At 43.8% G+C, this 15,513-nt stretch overlaps 3 non-coding genes across 3 annotated transcripts; all 3 read right to left on the reverse strand.

Annotated features, from left to right (window-relative positions):
- Positions 1–741: 741 nt before the first annotated feature.
- TRNAA-AGC (transfer RNA alanine (anticodon AGC)) lies at positions 742–813 on the reverse strand. The gene has a single exon. It is a non-coding gene; the product is annotated as a tRNA-Ala (tRNA).
- A 1,397-nt stretch (positions 814–2,210) lies between these two features.
- Positions 2,211–2,282, reverse strand: TRNAA-UGC (transfer RNA alanine (anticodon UGC)). The gene has a single exon. It is a non-coding gene; the product is annotated as a tRNA-Ala (tRNA).
- Positions 2,283–6,355: 4,073 nt separating this feature from the next.
- On the reverse strand, positions 6,356–6,431 carry TRNAF-GAA (transfer RNA phenylalanine (anticodon GAA)). The gene has a single exon. It is a non-coding gene; the product is annotated as a tRNA-Phe (tRNA).
- Positions 6,432–15,513: the final 9,082 nt, after the last annotated feature.

Consider the following 15,513-nt stretch of genomic DNA (forward strand, 5'->3'; position numbering starts at 1 on the left):
GGATATTCCTGGAGAGTAAGTACAGTGAGGTAGAAATGGATCCATTGGGATTGGGAGAATATAGGTTCATTACTTTTATTTATGAGAAACAACAAAATGAGCTTTCTCCTATACTGACCTTGGTCCCTGGAGTTCAGAGTGTGCTTCTCAGACCAGAAGATTCCTCAGAGGACCCAGAGAAATACTTTTTACTCCCACTAAATTTCAGCTGAGGTAACCGCTATCTTTTCATCACTTGTCATGTGTTTGTAGTTAAATAGTTTAAGTTTCCGAGTTTGTGATTCTCTAATGGAAAAAGTGACCGCCAGCACATCAAATCATCAAGCACTGGCAGAGAAATCTTTTAGTGAAATCTTGAAGGGCTTCTGCAGCCTGGTTAGGAAGAGTTAGAAGAAGAAACAGAAAAGGACTTGAGCCTTTTAGCTTCCCACCTGAAATCAGACTTGGGCCACCGAGTTCTATGGTTTCCGATTATTGCATTTACAACGAGGAATTGGCTGGAGGCCAAGAATACTATTTGCTTCCCTTGTGCTGGTCCATGTTAACGATTGCTGGGACTGCTTAGAAAGGATAGGTGAATAATCCTAAGCAGCAAGTAACCTCAAATGAATGAACACGAATCACTCTCCGGATGAGGAAGAAATGGAGGCCAACACAATTCACCTTGACACAAAGAAAATTTTAAAGGTGGGGAATATTATGGACCTCTTCTTACTGGTGTCCCGGGGAAGAAAACAACAATGGAGGTACTGGGGATTGAACCCAGGACCTCATACATGCTAAGCATGCGCTCTACCACTGAGCTACACCCCCTTGGGAAATGCGTGCCTTCTGAAAACCTTGTCCACTATTGTCTGAGTCTGTGCTTTGTGTCAGGACAATCACTGTGTGTTCCCAGTTCCACTGTTAATTCCCTACATGCAGCTGCCCTCTTGTAGACACTCCGACATCAAAAGAAAAGTGGCTTCGTGGTAAAAAGAAAGGCACTGATCCTGATTTGTGGTCAGCCCAAGATCAATTCACTGCAACCTCGGCTCCCCATCAATGTTAGACTTCCTGATACTTCCATTCTATCATTCGAGTGTGTCCCAGCAAACAACATTCTCTTGCCAATTTTCTGATTATCCCTCCTGGATGCTGGTTATAGACATTTTCACTGGATAAAAGCATCAAGAAGTAAAGACATGCTAGCCTGGTAGAGTGTTAGCCTGGTGGACTGGGAACAAACTTCCCACCCTCTTGCCTCTCAGAAACGCTTTAATTCAACAGCAAATATATACAGAGAGAACAGCACTTTGCAATCCATACACCATTGGAAACCCCTCCAAAGGTACCATGAGTGCATAGGATTTCTTGGGAGTTTCATATTCAAGAAAAAAAAAATGAAATGTTTGTTTGCTTTTTTCCACCAGAGGAAGTGCCCAGCCCACCTGTGATCTACTCACATGTTACTCTACATGTATTTTCCATCGTCACAGAAAACCTTTTCCTACTTTTTCGTGTGGGGCCTCTATTTGCTGTTACCAGAAGTACCCAGGCAATGTTTTATTTTTATCAGGAAAATGGAGTGGCTGAAGAAATACGGTAATATGAGTCAGTCTTATGGAACATCAGTAGGGAATGTTGATCCGTGTTGGTTTCTGCCCCTGCCATGTTGCAGGCTCTAATTCCCCGGCAGTCCGGTTGTCCAGCGTCCTTCCCCTCCCATCTCCAGCGGCTGGAGAGCCACGCAGTCCCTGTCTCAGCACTGGATCACACTTGTGTCTGGCTCTCTGCGCAGGTGGAGAAATCAGTGGACGGATGCTTTCGCTCTGTTTCGCCCAGAAAACACAAATAACGTTTTTAAATGCCCGCGGGGCATTTTTCTCCCTTCTTCTTCTTCGTCTTTCCATCTCTTTCATCATAGAACAAAATGGGAGCGAACATGAGCCGCCGGTGTGTGTACAGGCTCTTGTTTGGGTCCAAGAGACCCCATTGGGCTCCCGTTCTTCTTTCCTCCTCATTTCTTTTTGTCTTCCTTCTGCCCACAATCGCCTTAGGTGATGTCCAGGCGCACAACATAGAGATTGGAGACAGTTCAAGGCAATGCCACATTTGGGCCACATTTGTACTCTCTACATGAGCAGAAAATAGGATAGAAAAAATGTTAGGACGCAGACGTCCGTTGCTTGAGAATTAGGACTGAACACTGCCAGAGCAAAATCACCAGCTGGAGGTGCTGGGGATTGAACCCAGGACCTCATACATGCAAAGCATGCGCTCTACCACTGAGCTACACCCCCTTCCCCAAAGGCCTTTTGGTAGTAACTTTCAGGAGGCAACTTTCATTTGCTGAGCTGCTCCAGGGACATGCTGGTGCTAGTGATCAGTATTTTGGAGCATGGTAACTGAGCAGGAGATACTTGGTACTAACGTGGGACACATTCTTCAGAATACTGCGTAGGACTTGAAACAAAAAGCAGAAGACTGGAAAACTGTCAGATAATAACCATAAGAAGTTTCCATCGTGGCTTCAAGACATTGAGTTCCTAGGGTCTCCTTCTATTATGCTTGGAAAGAATCAACTTCTGGTTTTCGTTTCTTTTTATTTCTTCCAGATATGACAGAAAGCCATTGAAATTTGGACTTTCCCTGCCTAAAATGCTTCATATTTGTTGTTTACTCAATCTGAATATTAAAGGTAAGATTTGATGGAGGAAAGCCACAATCAGAAGAAAACCTGAGAGGGATGCACTCAGTATTTTTTCATAAGGGTCCCTAGCTGGCGTGGCAGCTCACTCCTGAACTCACAGCTACTCCAGAGGCTGAGGCACAAGGATCTCTTAAGCTCGGGGGTTGGTGGTTGCAGGGAGCTATGACTGTGCCACTGCCCTCCAGCCTGGGCAATGGAGTGAGAAAAGCAAGCAAACGAGAGAAAGTTGGAAGGAGGGAGGAAGGAAGGGAGGGAAGGAAGAAAAGGGAAGAGAGAGAAAAGGGGTTGAGAAGTGAGAGGAGGGGACGGAATTCATAAGGCATAAGTGAAAACCAGCTTTGGGGGTGCAGAGAACGATTGACTATGAGAGTAAGATGAAAGATAAATAGAAACAGGATTGAAGAATGGTTCAGAAAAAAACAAACATGCTATTGCCAAACACAAGCAGGTGCAGAAAAGGGAAGGTTTTACCGACACTTTCAGGAGTGGGAGAAAGATTGGAAGATGGAGAAGATGAGTTAGTTAGGGTCATGTGAAATTTAGAGTATCTGTGGGGCACATTGCAAGGATGCTACACAGAGATCTCAGGCAATGGACTCTGTCTCCAGCCTGGGACTTGTGAGTATTATTAGTAGCAGACACATTGCATGGAGGTGGATAAAGACTAAAAAGTACCCTTTTAGATTTGGGAATTACAAACGTTTTCATGTTTGTAGGAAACAAACAAGTTTGCTCCTAAATAGTTCTTGAATCTTGGGACTTACGTTAAGACTGTGTTCTTTAAACTATATGAAAAGATGAGAAGAGAACCCATTTCCTGGCACAAAATTTCTAGGGGATATTAACTCTTTCTCTTTCTAGTTTGCCCATATAAGAGCCTTTGCTAATGTTAATAAAATAACATTGATGCCTTTCAAAGTTGGCAGATTGCAAGTTGTATGGCAGACTTGTCCAGTTGGCTGATGGGATTTCTAGATTAAAAGTAGGAAACACTGATTGACAGGTTTCCCTGAGGGAGGCACTAGAGAAGTGTTACACACAAAACTGACGTGTATCCATGTGTGTTTGTCTGCTTGTCTGTGTCTGTGTGTGTGTGCCTGTAAATGCTTGGGAGGATTATTTTGACTCTTTGATGCTGTAAAAGCAATATTAGCAGTTTGCAGAAACATTCCTTCATCTTTATGTTGTGTCACACCCAGAGAAACCCGGCTGTCTATCAGATTCTTGGGAATTCATAATAAAAGGTCTGCTTTTTTTTTTTTTTTTTTTTTGAGACGGAGTTTCACTCTTGTTACTCAGGCTGGAGTGCAATGGTGCGATCTCGGCTCACTGCAACCTCCATCTCCTGGGTTCAGGCAATTCTCCTGCCTCAGCCTCCCAAGTAGCTCGGACTACAGGCACGCGCCACCATGCCCAGCTAATTTTTGTATTTTCAGTAGAGACGAGGTTTCACCATGTTGACCAGGATGGTCTCGATCTCTTGACCTCGTGATCCACCCGTCTTGACCTCCCAAAGTGCTGGGGTTATAGGCATGAGCCACCGCGCCCGGCCCAAAAGGTCTGCTTTTTTGTTTGCCACACAGAAGGGGGAAATTTTAAATAATTAAATATCTGTATCTACCTTGACACTGTCTACCAACAACATGATTGAAACACAATTTTTCTGTTTAATCTGTAGGATGAGCTCATTTAACACAGCATTCTTCTGAGGAATTAAAGATTTAATTTTGAAGACGGGGCACCCTCATGTCATACTTACTCAATTTCAAAAACCCAAAAATATATAAAGTATCTGTTTAAACCTGCACTGTCCAATATGGTTACCATTAGCACATTGGCTATTGAATGCTTGAAATTTCCCAGTCCAAGTTAAGATGTGTTGTAAGTGTGAAATATATAGCAGATTTCAATGATGTAATATTATTTTTGAATATAAAATAACTCAGTAATAATTTTAAAATGGATTACTTAAAATAATGTTTTGGACATACAAATTTACATGTATTTTGGACATACAAATTTACTTATATTGTCAAAACTGGATGTAAAAGATGGAAACAGTAAACACCAGACACTCCTAGAGGGAGAGGCAGGAGCAGGGAAAGGATTGAAAAGATGACTGTTGGATGCTATGCTCACTACCTGGGTGATGGGATTAATCCCACCCCAGCCCCAGCATCATGCAGCAAACCCATGTGACAAACCTGCACACATACCCTGGAATCTAAAATACAAGTTGAAATTATTAAAAAATGATATAGAATAAATATTTCCTGGTTTTTTTTAATGTGGCTGTGAGAAAATTTTAAACTGTAGAACTGGCAACAACAAAAGCATTGGCAACAAAAGCCAAAATAGACAAATGGGATCTAATTAAAGTCTAGAGCTTCTGTACAGCAAAAGAAACAATCATTAGAGAGAACCGGCAACCAGCAGAATGGGAAAAAACTTTTGCAATCTACCCATCTGACAAAGGGCTAATATCCAGAATCTACAAAGAACTAAAACAGATCTACAGGAAACAAACAAACGCATTCAAAGTGGGCAAAGGACATGAACACACTTTTCAAAAGAAGACATTTATGAAGCCAACAAACATATGAAAAAATGCTCATCATCACTGGTCATTAGAGAAATGCAAATCAAAACCATGTTGAGATACCATCTCATGCCAGTTAGAATGGCGATCATTAAAAAATCTGGAGGCAACAGATGCTGGAGAGGATGTGGAGAAATAGGAACAGTTTAACAATGTTGGTGGAGTGTAAATTAGCTCAACCATTGTGGAAGACAGTGTGGCAATTTCTCAAGGACTTAGAAATAGAAATTCCATTTGACCCAGCAATCCCATTACTGGGTATATATCCAAAGGATTATAAATCATTCTATTATAAAGACACATGCACACGTATATTTATCGCAGCACTGTTTACAATAGCAAAGACCTGGCACCAACCTAAATGCCCATCAATGATAGACTAAACGAGGAAAATGTGGCACATGTACACCATGGAATACTATGCAGCCATAAAAAAGGTGAGTTCATGTCCTTTGTAAGGACATCGATGAATCTGGAAACCATCAATCATAGCAAACTGACAGAAGAACAGAAAATCAAACACCGCATGTTCTCATTCATAGGTGGGTGTTGAACAATGAGAACACATGGACACAGGGAGGGGAACATCACACACTGGGGTCTGTTGCAGGGGACTAGGGGAGGGACAGTGTCGAGTAGGGAGGTTGGGGAGGGATAACATGGGGGAAAATGCCAGATATAGGTGATGGGGGATGGAGGCAGCAAACCACATTGCCATGTAGGTACCTATGCAACAATCCTGCATGATCTGCACATGTACCCCAGAACCTAAAGTGCAATATAATATTTATTTTTTAAAAAATAGAGAAGTGGCTCACATTTATGACTTTTTTTAAGATGGAGTTACATCCTGTCAGTGGAGTGATACAAATATGTGTATATATATATATATATATACATATACATACACACACACACACACACACACACACACACACAAGACCTTTATAGAATTTTCAACAAACGGCAAAGAAATTGGAGTTATATATACATCTCTAGGATTGGGGATTGGTGTGTAGGTGTTGTATAAGGGAGTAACAATTATGCAAAAGACAAAGAGCATCTGCGGAAACCCAGGATTGAACCAGGGACCTTTAAATCTTCAGTCTAACACTCTCCCACCTGAGCTATTTCAGCCGCCCTGAAGATGTACTCTTTGTCATTTCTTCAAAATACAAAAACTGTCATTTGTAGGGTCAGTGTATCTTCCAGTGCCTAGTTCTGTTGTCTTCAATACCATCTGTCATTCATGCACTTCCCCTCCACCCCACAAATATAAGTTCTGCTGTAATTTATGTCTAAAAAATAGGATCCAATTTTCCATGGCAAAAGATGGGAAAGAAAAGGCAAGGAACAGATGAAATCAGGATGATGCTTCCATGCTTGGTCACCCTGCAAACACTGCTCAGAAAACCAAGGAATTCAAAATAAAATTATCTAGGTTTCCTTTTCTCTTTTTTTTTTTTTTTTTTTTTTTTTTTCTCTTCTTTTTCTGTCTTGCTCTTCAGTGGCATGGCAAAAAGGAACAGAAGATTACTGGTCACGTTAATGTGATAATGGGCTTAAAGCTTCCGACTGAAGAAATCCTGAGCGAGCCAATTCTTTTTCTCTATTTTCTTCGTTTTACCTGTCTTGTGCTCACACATGCATCTCGGGTGGTATGGAGACCCAGGAGTGAAAATGGAAAGTATAATTTGTTTGTTTGTTTGACACAGAGTCTCGCTCTGTCACCCAAGCTGGAGTGCAGCCTGCTATCTGGACTCACTGCAACCTCCATCTCCCGGGTTCAAGTGATTCTCCTGACTCAGCCTCCCCCAGTTGCTGGGATTAAAGGCGTGCGCCGCCACAACCAGCTACTTTTTTTTTTTTTTTTTTTTTGAGACGGAGTTTCGCTCTTGTTACCCAGGCTGGAGTGCAATGGCGTCATCTCGGCTCACCGCAACCTCCGCCTCCTGGGTTCAGGCAATTCTCCTGCCTCAACCTCCCACGTAGCTGGGATTACAGGCACGCGCCACCATGCCCAGCTAATTTTTTTTATTTTTAGTAGAGACCGGGTTTCACCATGTTGACCAGGATGGTCTCAATCTCTTGACCTCGTGATCCACCCGCCTCGGCCTCCCAAAGTGCTGGGATTACAGGCGTTAGCCACCGCGCCGGGCCCAACGACTTTTTTTATATTATTAGTAGAGATGGGTTTCACCATGTTGGCCAGGTTGGTCTCGCTCTGGCCTCCCAAAGTGCTAGGATTACAGATGTAAGCCACTGCGCCCAGCCTATTCCTTAGGGTTCAAAGAACTGTCGTCTGCATATTGGTGCATAAGAATTATTTTTTTCTAGGGCCGGGCGCGATGGCTCAAGCCTGTAATCCCAGCGCTTTGGGAGGCCGAGGCGGGTGGATCACGAGGTCGAGAGATCGAGACCATCCTGGTCAACATGGTGAAACCCCGTCTCTACTAAAAACACAAAAAAGTAGCTGGGCATGGTGGCGCGTGCCTGTAATCCCAGCTACTCAGGAGGCTGAGGCAGGAGAATTGCTTGAACCCAGGAGGCGGAGGTTGCGGTGAGCCGAGATCGCGCCATTGCACTCCAGCCTGGGTAACAAGAGCGAAACTCCGTCTCAAAAAAAAAAAAAAAAAAAAGAATTATTTTTTTCTGGCTGGGCGCGGTAGCTCTCGCCTGTAATCCCAGCACTTTGGAAGGCCAAGGCGGCAGATCACCTGAGGGGTCAGGAGTTCAAGACCAACCTAATCAACATGGTGAAATCCCATTTGTCTCTACTAAAAGTATTATAAAAAAAAAAAATGCTGTTTACATATCTTTGATCAAGAGGTTTTTGTTTTTGTTTTGACAGGGTCCCACTCTGGCAGCTGGAGCACAGTGGCAATCTCCTCCCACTTCAACTTTCACCTCCTACCTCAATCAGCCCTCCCACCTCAGCCTAGAAATTTTATATCAATTCAAAAGTGTCAAGACTTTGGACTCCTCTTGCTAAATAACTTGGAAACAATTAAAGACGTTTACGGAATTGCACAAACAATACTCTCTGGAATGAGGAAATAGCTGCGGCCAACGATGACTTGCAAACTGAATTTTAATAAAAGCGTCCCTGGCCGGGCGCGGTGGCTCAAGCCTGTAATCCCAGCACTTTGGGAGGCCGAGGCGGGTGGATCACGAGGTCAAGAGATCGAGACCATCCTGGTCAACATGGTGAAACCCCGTCTCTACTAAAAACACAAAAAATTAGCTGGGCATGGTGGCGCGTGCCTGTAATCCCAGCTACTCAGGAGGCTGAGGCAGGAGAATTGCCTGAACCCAGGAGGTGGAGGTTGCGGTGAGCCGAGATCGCGCCATTGCACTCCAGCCTGGGTAACAAAAGCGAAACTCGGTCTCAAAAAAAAAAAAAAAAAAAAAAAAAAAAAGCGTCCCTGTGTCTTGACAGTTTTCCAACTCGGTCTCCTATTTCGAGAGAGCCCAGGCTTTGTTTTTAGCCAAGACTTAGTGGTAGACTCGATTAGAAAACATTTTGGATAATTTAAAAAAAAAAAAATTCTCTTACAAACTTTTTTCTCCCCTTGCCACGCTCTGAGCCTTCCCAGACAGGAAACAGCATCCTCTGCTCTCGGTTCTCCCGCCTCAAGTGTCTCCCCAGCTGCGCGCAGCCTCAGCCTCTGCTGCAGAAATACTTGAAGTTGAGCATACAGAGAAGACAAAGAAACAAGGAAAGTGATGTGGAAATTAAAACAGCAGCTGCATGTGAATGTCCACACAGCGCTTGCAATGCGTGTGAATGGTTCTGGGAGCGCCGCGCTCTTGTGAAAAGTTCATTCAGAAGTAAACGGGAGGGAAGGCGGAGACCAGCCGAGCGCCTGCCGCGGGGAGAGGAAGAGGCGGGCGCGGGGAAGCGGAGGAAGAAAAACAAAAGGGAGAGGGGGCCCGGGCGGGAAAGCGTCCTCACGGTGATTCGGCCTCGGCTGCACCGGACCGCTGAGCGAGTCTAAGCGCCCTGTTTCCGCCGCTTCTCTGGACAGGAGGGAAGAGAGGCTCCTTTTCGTCCCTAGGGAGGTAGCGCGGCCGGGAAGGGGCCTGGTTGGTTTCGCGCGGGCTGTCAGGGCTTCGAGGCCGCCTGGCGCTCTTTCCGTGGCTCCACACACCGGCTGGGCTCTTTGGGGACGCGCGTGATGTTGGGTTTTTATTTTCGGTCCAGGAAGCGCTGATACGGGAGCTTCTGGGGGAGCCGCAGGGATTTCCCGATTTCCCGCGTGTCCGCGTGGAGAGTTAGCCGCGGATCCGCCGGCAGCTTCGAGACTGAGCGCGACCGTGGAAACGTCTAATTGTATTAGCTTTTGCTTGAAATGCAAACGGTGAGAATGAACGTTCCCGTCGCTTGCTCCACGTATGTGTCCTAGAATGTGTGAGAGATTAAAAGTCAGCGTCACCGTGAAGAAACTCCTGGCGTTTGCAACGAGCTCCTTTACTGCTCACGTCGCGCGCTCGGCTCGAGGCCTCTGCAGACTGACGGCGGCTGCGGAAAGGCGGCGTCGCGGGGCAGTCCGTGTAAACTGCGTGTGCAGCCGGCGTCGCCTCAGGCCTGGGACAGGTGCAGAGGCAAACAGGGGAACCCCTCAGCAGTCGGGTGGGTTGACCTCAGATTGGGTTCAGCGACGCCCTGGTAGCGCCTGGCAGGCGGTGGACGTTTCCGCGTTTAGAAAGTGAGTAAAAGAGGATGCGTACGGAAGCCCACCCGCGTGCTTGGCTTCTGCAGATGGAGAGAGGTCGCTTTTCTGCCTTCTGGGTGTTTACTAACTTATTTTAAAAAATATGTTATTTAAATGAAATAGCGCTGAAAATAGGAGATTTTATTTTAACAAGATAGTATTAAGATGGGTTGCAGAGTATCCCCGGGAGGATTTCTGCTAAGCACTGTGATACCAGAATGAAAACTGTGCAAAGAGCTCTAATCTGGAGGTGTAGATTGTTCACTGGCCTAGAAGCAGGTTATTCCTGTAGAATAAGTGCAACAGGTAGAAAAGCATCCTTTGGGATTGGGAGAATAAAAGTTCATTCATCATATTCATTTACGGAAAACAAAGAAATGAGCTTTCCCCTATGCTGATCTTGGTCCCGGGAGGCCAGAGTGCTAGCACCTCAGGACAGAACGTTCCTTAGAGAACTCAGAGAAGTATTTTCCCCCTATCATGTTGCAGCGGAAGCAACTGTGAGCTTTTCCTCATTTGTCATTATGGTTGTCATTTATCCTATGCTTGTAGTTAAATAGTTTACACTAAGTTTTAGAGTTTTTAGTAAAAAGATTTTCATTCAAAATCTATTTGCAAATAGAGCAAACCAACTGCATTTCAAAAAGCCACACAGTTCTATGGTTTCTGATTATTTTATTTACAACTAAAAATTGGCTGGATAGCCAGGAACAATACTTGCTTCCATAGTTCGTGGTTCACCTTAGTGGCCCCTGGGACTCCTCAGCAAGAGTAGGTGCCTAATCCTAAACAACGAATAACCTTAAGTGAATGAACAGGAAGTATCTCTCCGTATGAGAGAGAGATGTCGAGGTCAACGCAAACATCTTGACAAGGCAGGAAATTTTGGAAAGCTGGGGAAGGTCATGGAGTGCGTCTTACAGTGCCTCGGGGAAGAAAATGGACCTCTGCAGGAGGTACTGGGGATCGAACCCAAGACCTCATGCATGCTAAGTACGTGCTCTACCACTGGGCTATATCCCCTCATAACTCCTGTGTATTTGGAAAACTGGTGACTGCCATTATCTGAGTAGTGCTCTGTCCTAAAGACAATTATCATGTGTTTTCATTTCCACTGTTTATGATTTCCCTATATCTAAGTGCTCCTCTCTTAGGCACAGTTATATCACAAAAAGATACCCTAATGGTAAAAAAAAAAAAAAAAAAAAAAAAAAAAAAATCGCTGTTCCTGATTTGGGATCAGCAAATCTATTGGCAAATAGAGCAAACTAACCGCATTTCAAAAGAATAACATGACCACATTGAAAACACAGGAAAGAATTGATCTAAGAAAATGGTTTACACATTGTTCTCATTGTAAAAAGAAAAAGAACAGCAAGCAAATCTCAAACTCTATGTATCAGGATTATTTTCTGTAATGCTAAGGCTGCAGCAACTCTGATAATTTGTGTGAATTTTCGCATTGGGAAAATGAGTGTGTGTGTGCCTATGTGTTGTTGGAACAAGGCTCTCACTGCGGGAAAGGAGGAAGGTAAAGAACAGTCCTGTTGGTGCTGATGCGGATTAGACGCACCAGTATGAAATTATACATACTTAATTGCAAAATTTCTCCACTGATCTCTCCGCTATGATATCTCAGAAGCAATGAGCAAAGATGACACTGTATCTTGATTTTCAAATACCATTCCCTACTAAAAGGAACCAGAGATACTAATAGAAACTAGCTACTTGTGTCAACTACAATGACTCCAGGACTGTGCCAGAGAAACTACAAGATGAGCCTAACATATCTTGCTGTGCCAGAATGTAGGCGCTCAAAATTGATGGGTATGATTTAAAAGGACAAAGAAGCCAGCTTGAAACGGATCTCAATGGCCAAATCTGACACATTTTGAGCATCAATGATGACGGTAAATGATTATCAATCTTGGCAAACTAAACAAATAAATACGGAAGATGGGAAGAGTTTCCTGACAGTGGTATGCCAATTGATAAAGGTGGAAGTAAGGATAAAATTAGAAAATCCCCATTTGGACACCATCAGAATAATGCCAGGTGTAGGCAAAATGTATAAGTAAGTGCTAAAAGTATAAGTAAATTTTTTATGAGGATCAGGATACTTATGTAGTCTCAGAGTATTTCCCTACAGACTACTTATTTCCTTACAGATTACTTATTAATTACTATGAGGAAAATGCTACTTTTATAGGGAAGACACAGGAGTTACAAACTTATTCACGTGACCATGCTCACTTCACTAACTATGAGAAAGACTGACATCACATGCCTCTCGGTGTGATAGAGGGTAACATGATTTCTGTGACATTTCTCCCAATTTCCATAACCAGAATCTAACCATGACTACACAAGTCAAGAAAAATTCCACAAAACCACAGGCATATGCTTCTCAAAAACACAGTAATGTCATGAAAGACAAGAAGATGAAAAATCTGTTCCAAAGCGAAGGAGACTGAAAAGTCAAGACAACTAGATTCATATGTGATTCTGAAATGGAACCTAGTTTGGGAGATATATTTCTATAAAGATTTTATTTGTACAATTAAATTAGATTGTATATTAGATAATACTATTTCATCAATATTAAGTTTACTGAATTTGATAATTGTGCTGTGGTAAGAAATTGACCTTTCTTAAGAAATAAACATTGAAGCCGGGCGCGATGGCTCAAGCCTGTAATCCCAGCACTTTGGGAGGCCGAGGCGGGTGGATCACGAGGTCGAGAGATTGAGACCATCCTGGTCAACATGGTGAAACCCCGTCTCTACTAAAAATACAAAAAATTAGCTGGGCATGGTGGCGCGTGCCTGTAGTCCCAGCTACTCAGGAGGCTGAGGCAGGAGAATTGCCTGAACCCAGGAGGCGGAGGCTGCAGTGAGCCGAGATCGCGCCATTGCACTCCAGCCTGGGTAACAAGAGCGAAACTCCGTCTCAAAAAAAACAAAAGAAAAAAAAAAAAAGAAATAAACATTGAAGTATTTAGGAAAAAAAAGATTTAATTTCTTTTTAGAGAAATAATTTTTGTCATATATATTTATATATCCACACACATGTATATATTTCACTGCTATTGATTGTTTGGTTGTTGAGGTGAGGAAGAGGCAAGATGGCATTCTAAAATGATGTGGAGACTTGGACAATATGTGCTTCTCAAGCTGTTCTCATTCCACTTTCCATGTTGCTGGGCCATGACAAAGATACAAATTCCCCAATTTATATTGGAATTTAGCAGGTGGGTTTTGTTTTGTTTTGTTTTGAGACAGAGTTTCACTCTTGTTGCCCAGGCTGGCGTGCAATGGTGTGATCTTGGCTCACTGCAACCTCTGCCTCCTGGGTTCAAGCGATTCTCCCACCTCAGCCTCCCAAGTAGCTAGGATTACAGGTGTGCACCACCACACCTGGCTAATTCTATATTTTTAGTAGAGATGGGGGTTTCACCATGTTGGTCAGGCTGGTCTCGAACCCCTGACCTCTGGTAATCTGCCCACCTTGGCCTCCCAAAGTATTGGGATTACAGGTGTGAGCCACCACTCCCAGTCAGTTCCTTTAAAATTTTATGAGACCAACGTAGGATATGTGGTCTGTGGTTTACTAAAACGTCATTATATAGCACATGACTGTACTCATACCAGACTTTTCGCCTCCAGAAGTGTGAAAGAATAAATTTCTGTGGTTATAAGCCACTAATTTGGGATGATTTGTTATAGCAGCCATAGGAAACTAATCAACGGCACAAGCTTATTCTACTCTGCCAGCTGCCTGGAGTGGTTTTGAGGCTCATGAAGTCTAAATGCAACATTAAAATGACCGCCTTGGGTCATGTGTTTACTTCTCACGGAACAGGCAATGAAAAGAGAGTAAGACCCCTGAGTGTGCGTTGTACTAAAGAGTGGTATTAAGAACTCGGAAACTGACCATTGGAGGTGCTCAGGAGCTGAACCTGAGGCCTCCTGCACGTAAGGCACACATTCTGTCACGGAACTACATTCCCTTATGCCAAGAGACATGGTGTGGCCCTCCAAGTACTACTGCAGTATAGGAGAACGATAAAAATAGGAAAATAGGAAAATAATTTAAAAACTAAAAAGGTGGCCAGGCACAGTAGCTCATGATTGTCATACCAGCAGTTTGGAAGGCAGAGGCAGGCAGATCACCTAAGGTCAGAAGTTCGAGACCAGCTGGGCCAACATGGTAAAACACTGTCTCTACTGAAAATACAAAAATTAGTCGGGCATGGGGGCATGCACCTGTAATCCTAGCTGCTCAAGAGGCTGAGGCAGGAGAATCTCTTGAACCTGGGAGGCAGAGGCTGCAGTGAGCTGAGATCACACCACTGCTTTCCAGCCTGGGGGACAGAGTGACACTCTGTCTTAAAAAACAAACAAGCCTGGCATGGTGGCTCGCACCTGTAATCCCAGCATTTTGGGAGGCCGAGGTGGGTGGATCACCTGAGGTTGAGAGTTTGTGACCAGCCTAACCAACATGGAGAAACCCCGTCTCTACTAAAAATACAAAATTAGCTGGGCATGGTGGTGCATGCCTGTAATCCCAGCTACTCAGGAGGCTGAGGCAGAAGAATCGCTTGAACCCAGGAGGCAGAGGTTGCAGTGAGCTGAGATCATGCCATTGCACTCCAGCCTGGGCAACAAGAGTGAAATTCCATCTCAAAAACAAACAAACAAACAAAACCCGGAAAAGGTATTTCTACACTCTATTTGCAAAAAATTAAATAAAATAAAAGAATAGTATCTCACTGTATTCTGTGTGTCCCCATTCCTGTGTTCATTGTTTTAGCTCTAAGTGTTGGGTGTACAGGAGGATTTGTGACCATTTTAAGATAGAAGACCACAGGGAGCTGTGGGGAATACTAAAATTTTGGCAAATAAAGCTTGAAATGGGGCTGGCACGGTGGCTCAAGCCTGTAATCCCAGCACTTTGGGAGGCCGAGGCAGGTGGATCACAAGGTCAAGAGATCGAGACCATCCTGGTCAACATGGTGAAACCCCGTCTCTACTAAAAATACAAAAAAATTAGCTGGGCATGGTGGTACGTGCCTGTAATCCCAGCTACTCAGGAGGCTGAGGCAGGAGAATTGCCTAAACCCAGAAGGCAGAGGTTTCGGTGAGCTGAGATTGCACCATTGCACTCTAGCCTGGGTAGCAAGAGTGAAACTCCATCTCAAAAAAAAAAAAAAAAAAAAAAGCTTGAAATGGAACACAAAATATTGGAAGCTTGCATTAGAAAACTGACCAGCTTTTCCCTGAACGAAACACTTTTGCTACTGCTGTTTGCTCCACAAGAATGGTAAGAGCAAACCTTTGATGAGAGAATCCCAGGTGAAAATAAAAACCACATGTGATTTGTTATTCATTGCCAAGGGTTCTTGATTGTATTACAGCATGAAGGGCAACTAAGGAGGTTCATGGAGTGGTCCAGAATAATGTGTAAGACATGAAATAAATAGCACATTCAAGGATGGAGAAAAGTTT

This window comes from Saimiri boliviensis, chromosome 4 (assembly GCF_048565385.1).
Source record: "Saimiri boliviensis isolate mSaiBol1 chromosome 4, mSaiBol1.pri, whole genome shotgun sequence".
NCBI classification, from domain to species: Eukaryota; Metazoa; Chordata; class Mammalia; order Primates; family Cebidae; genus Saimiri; species Saimiri boliviensis.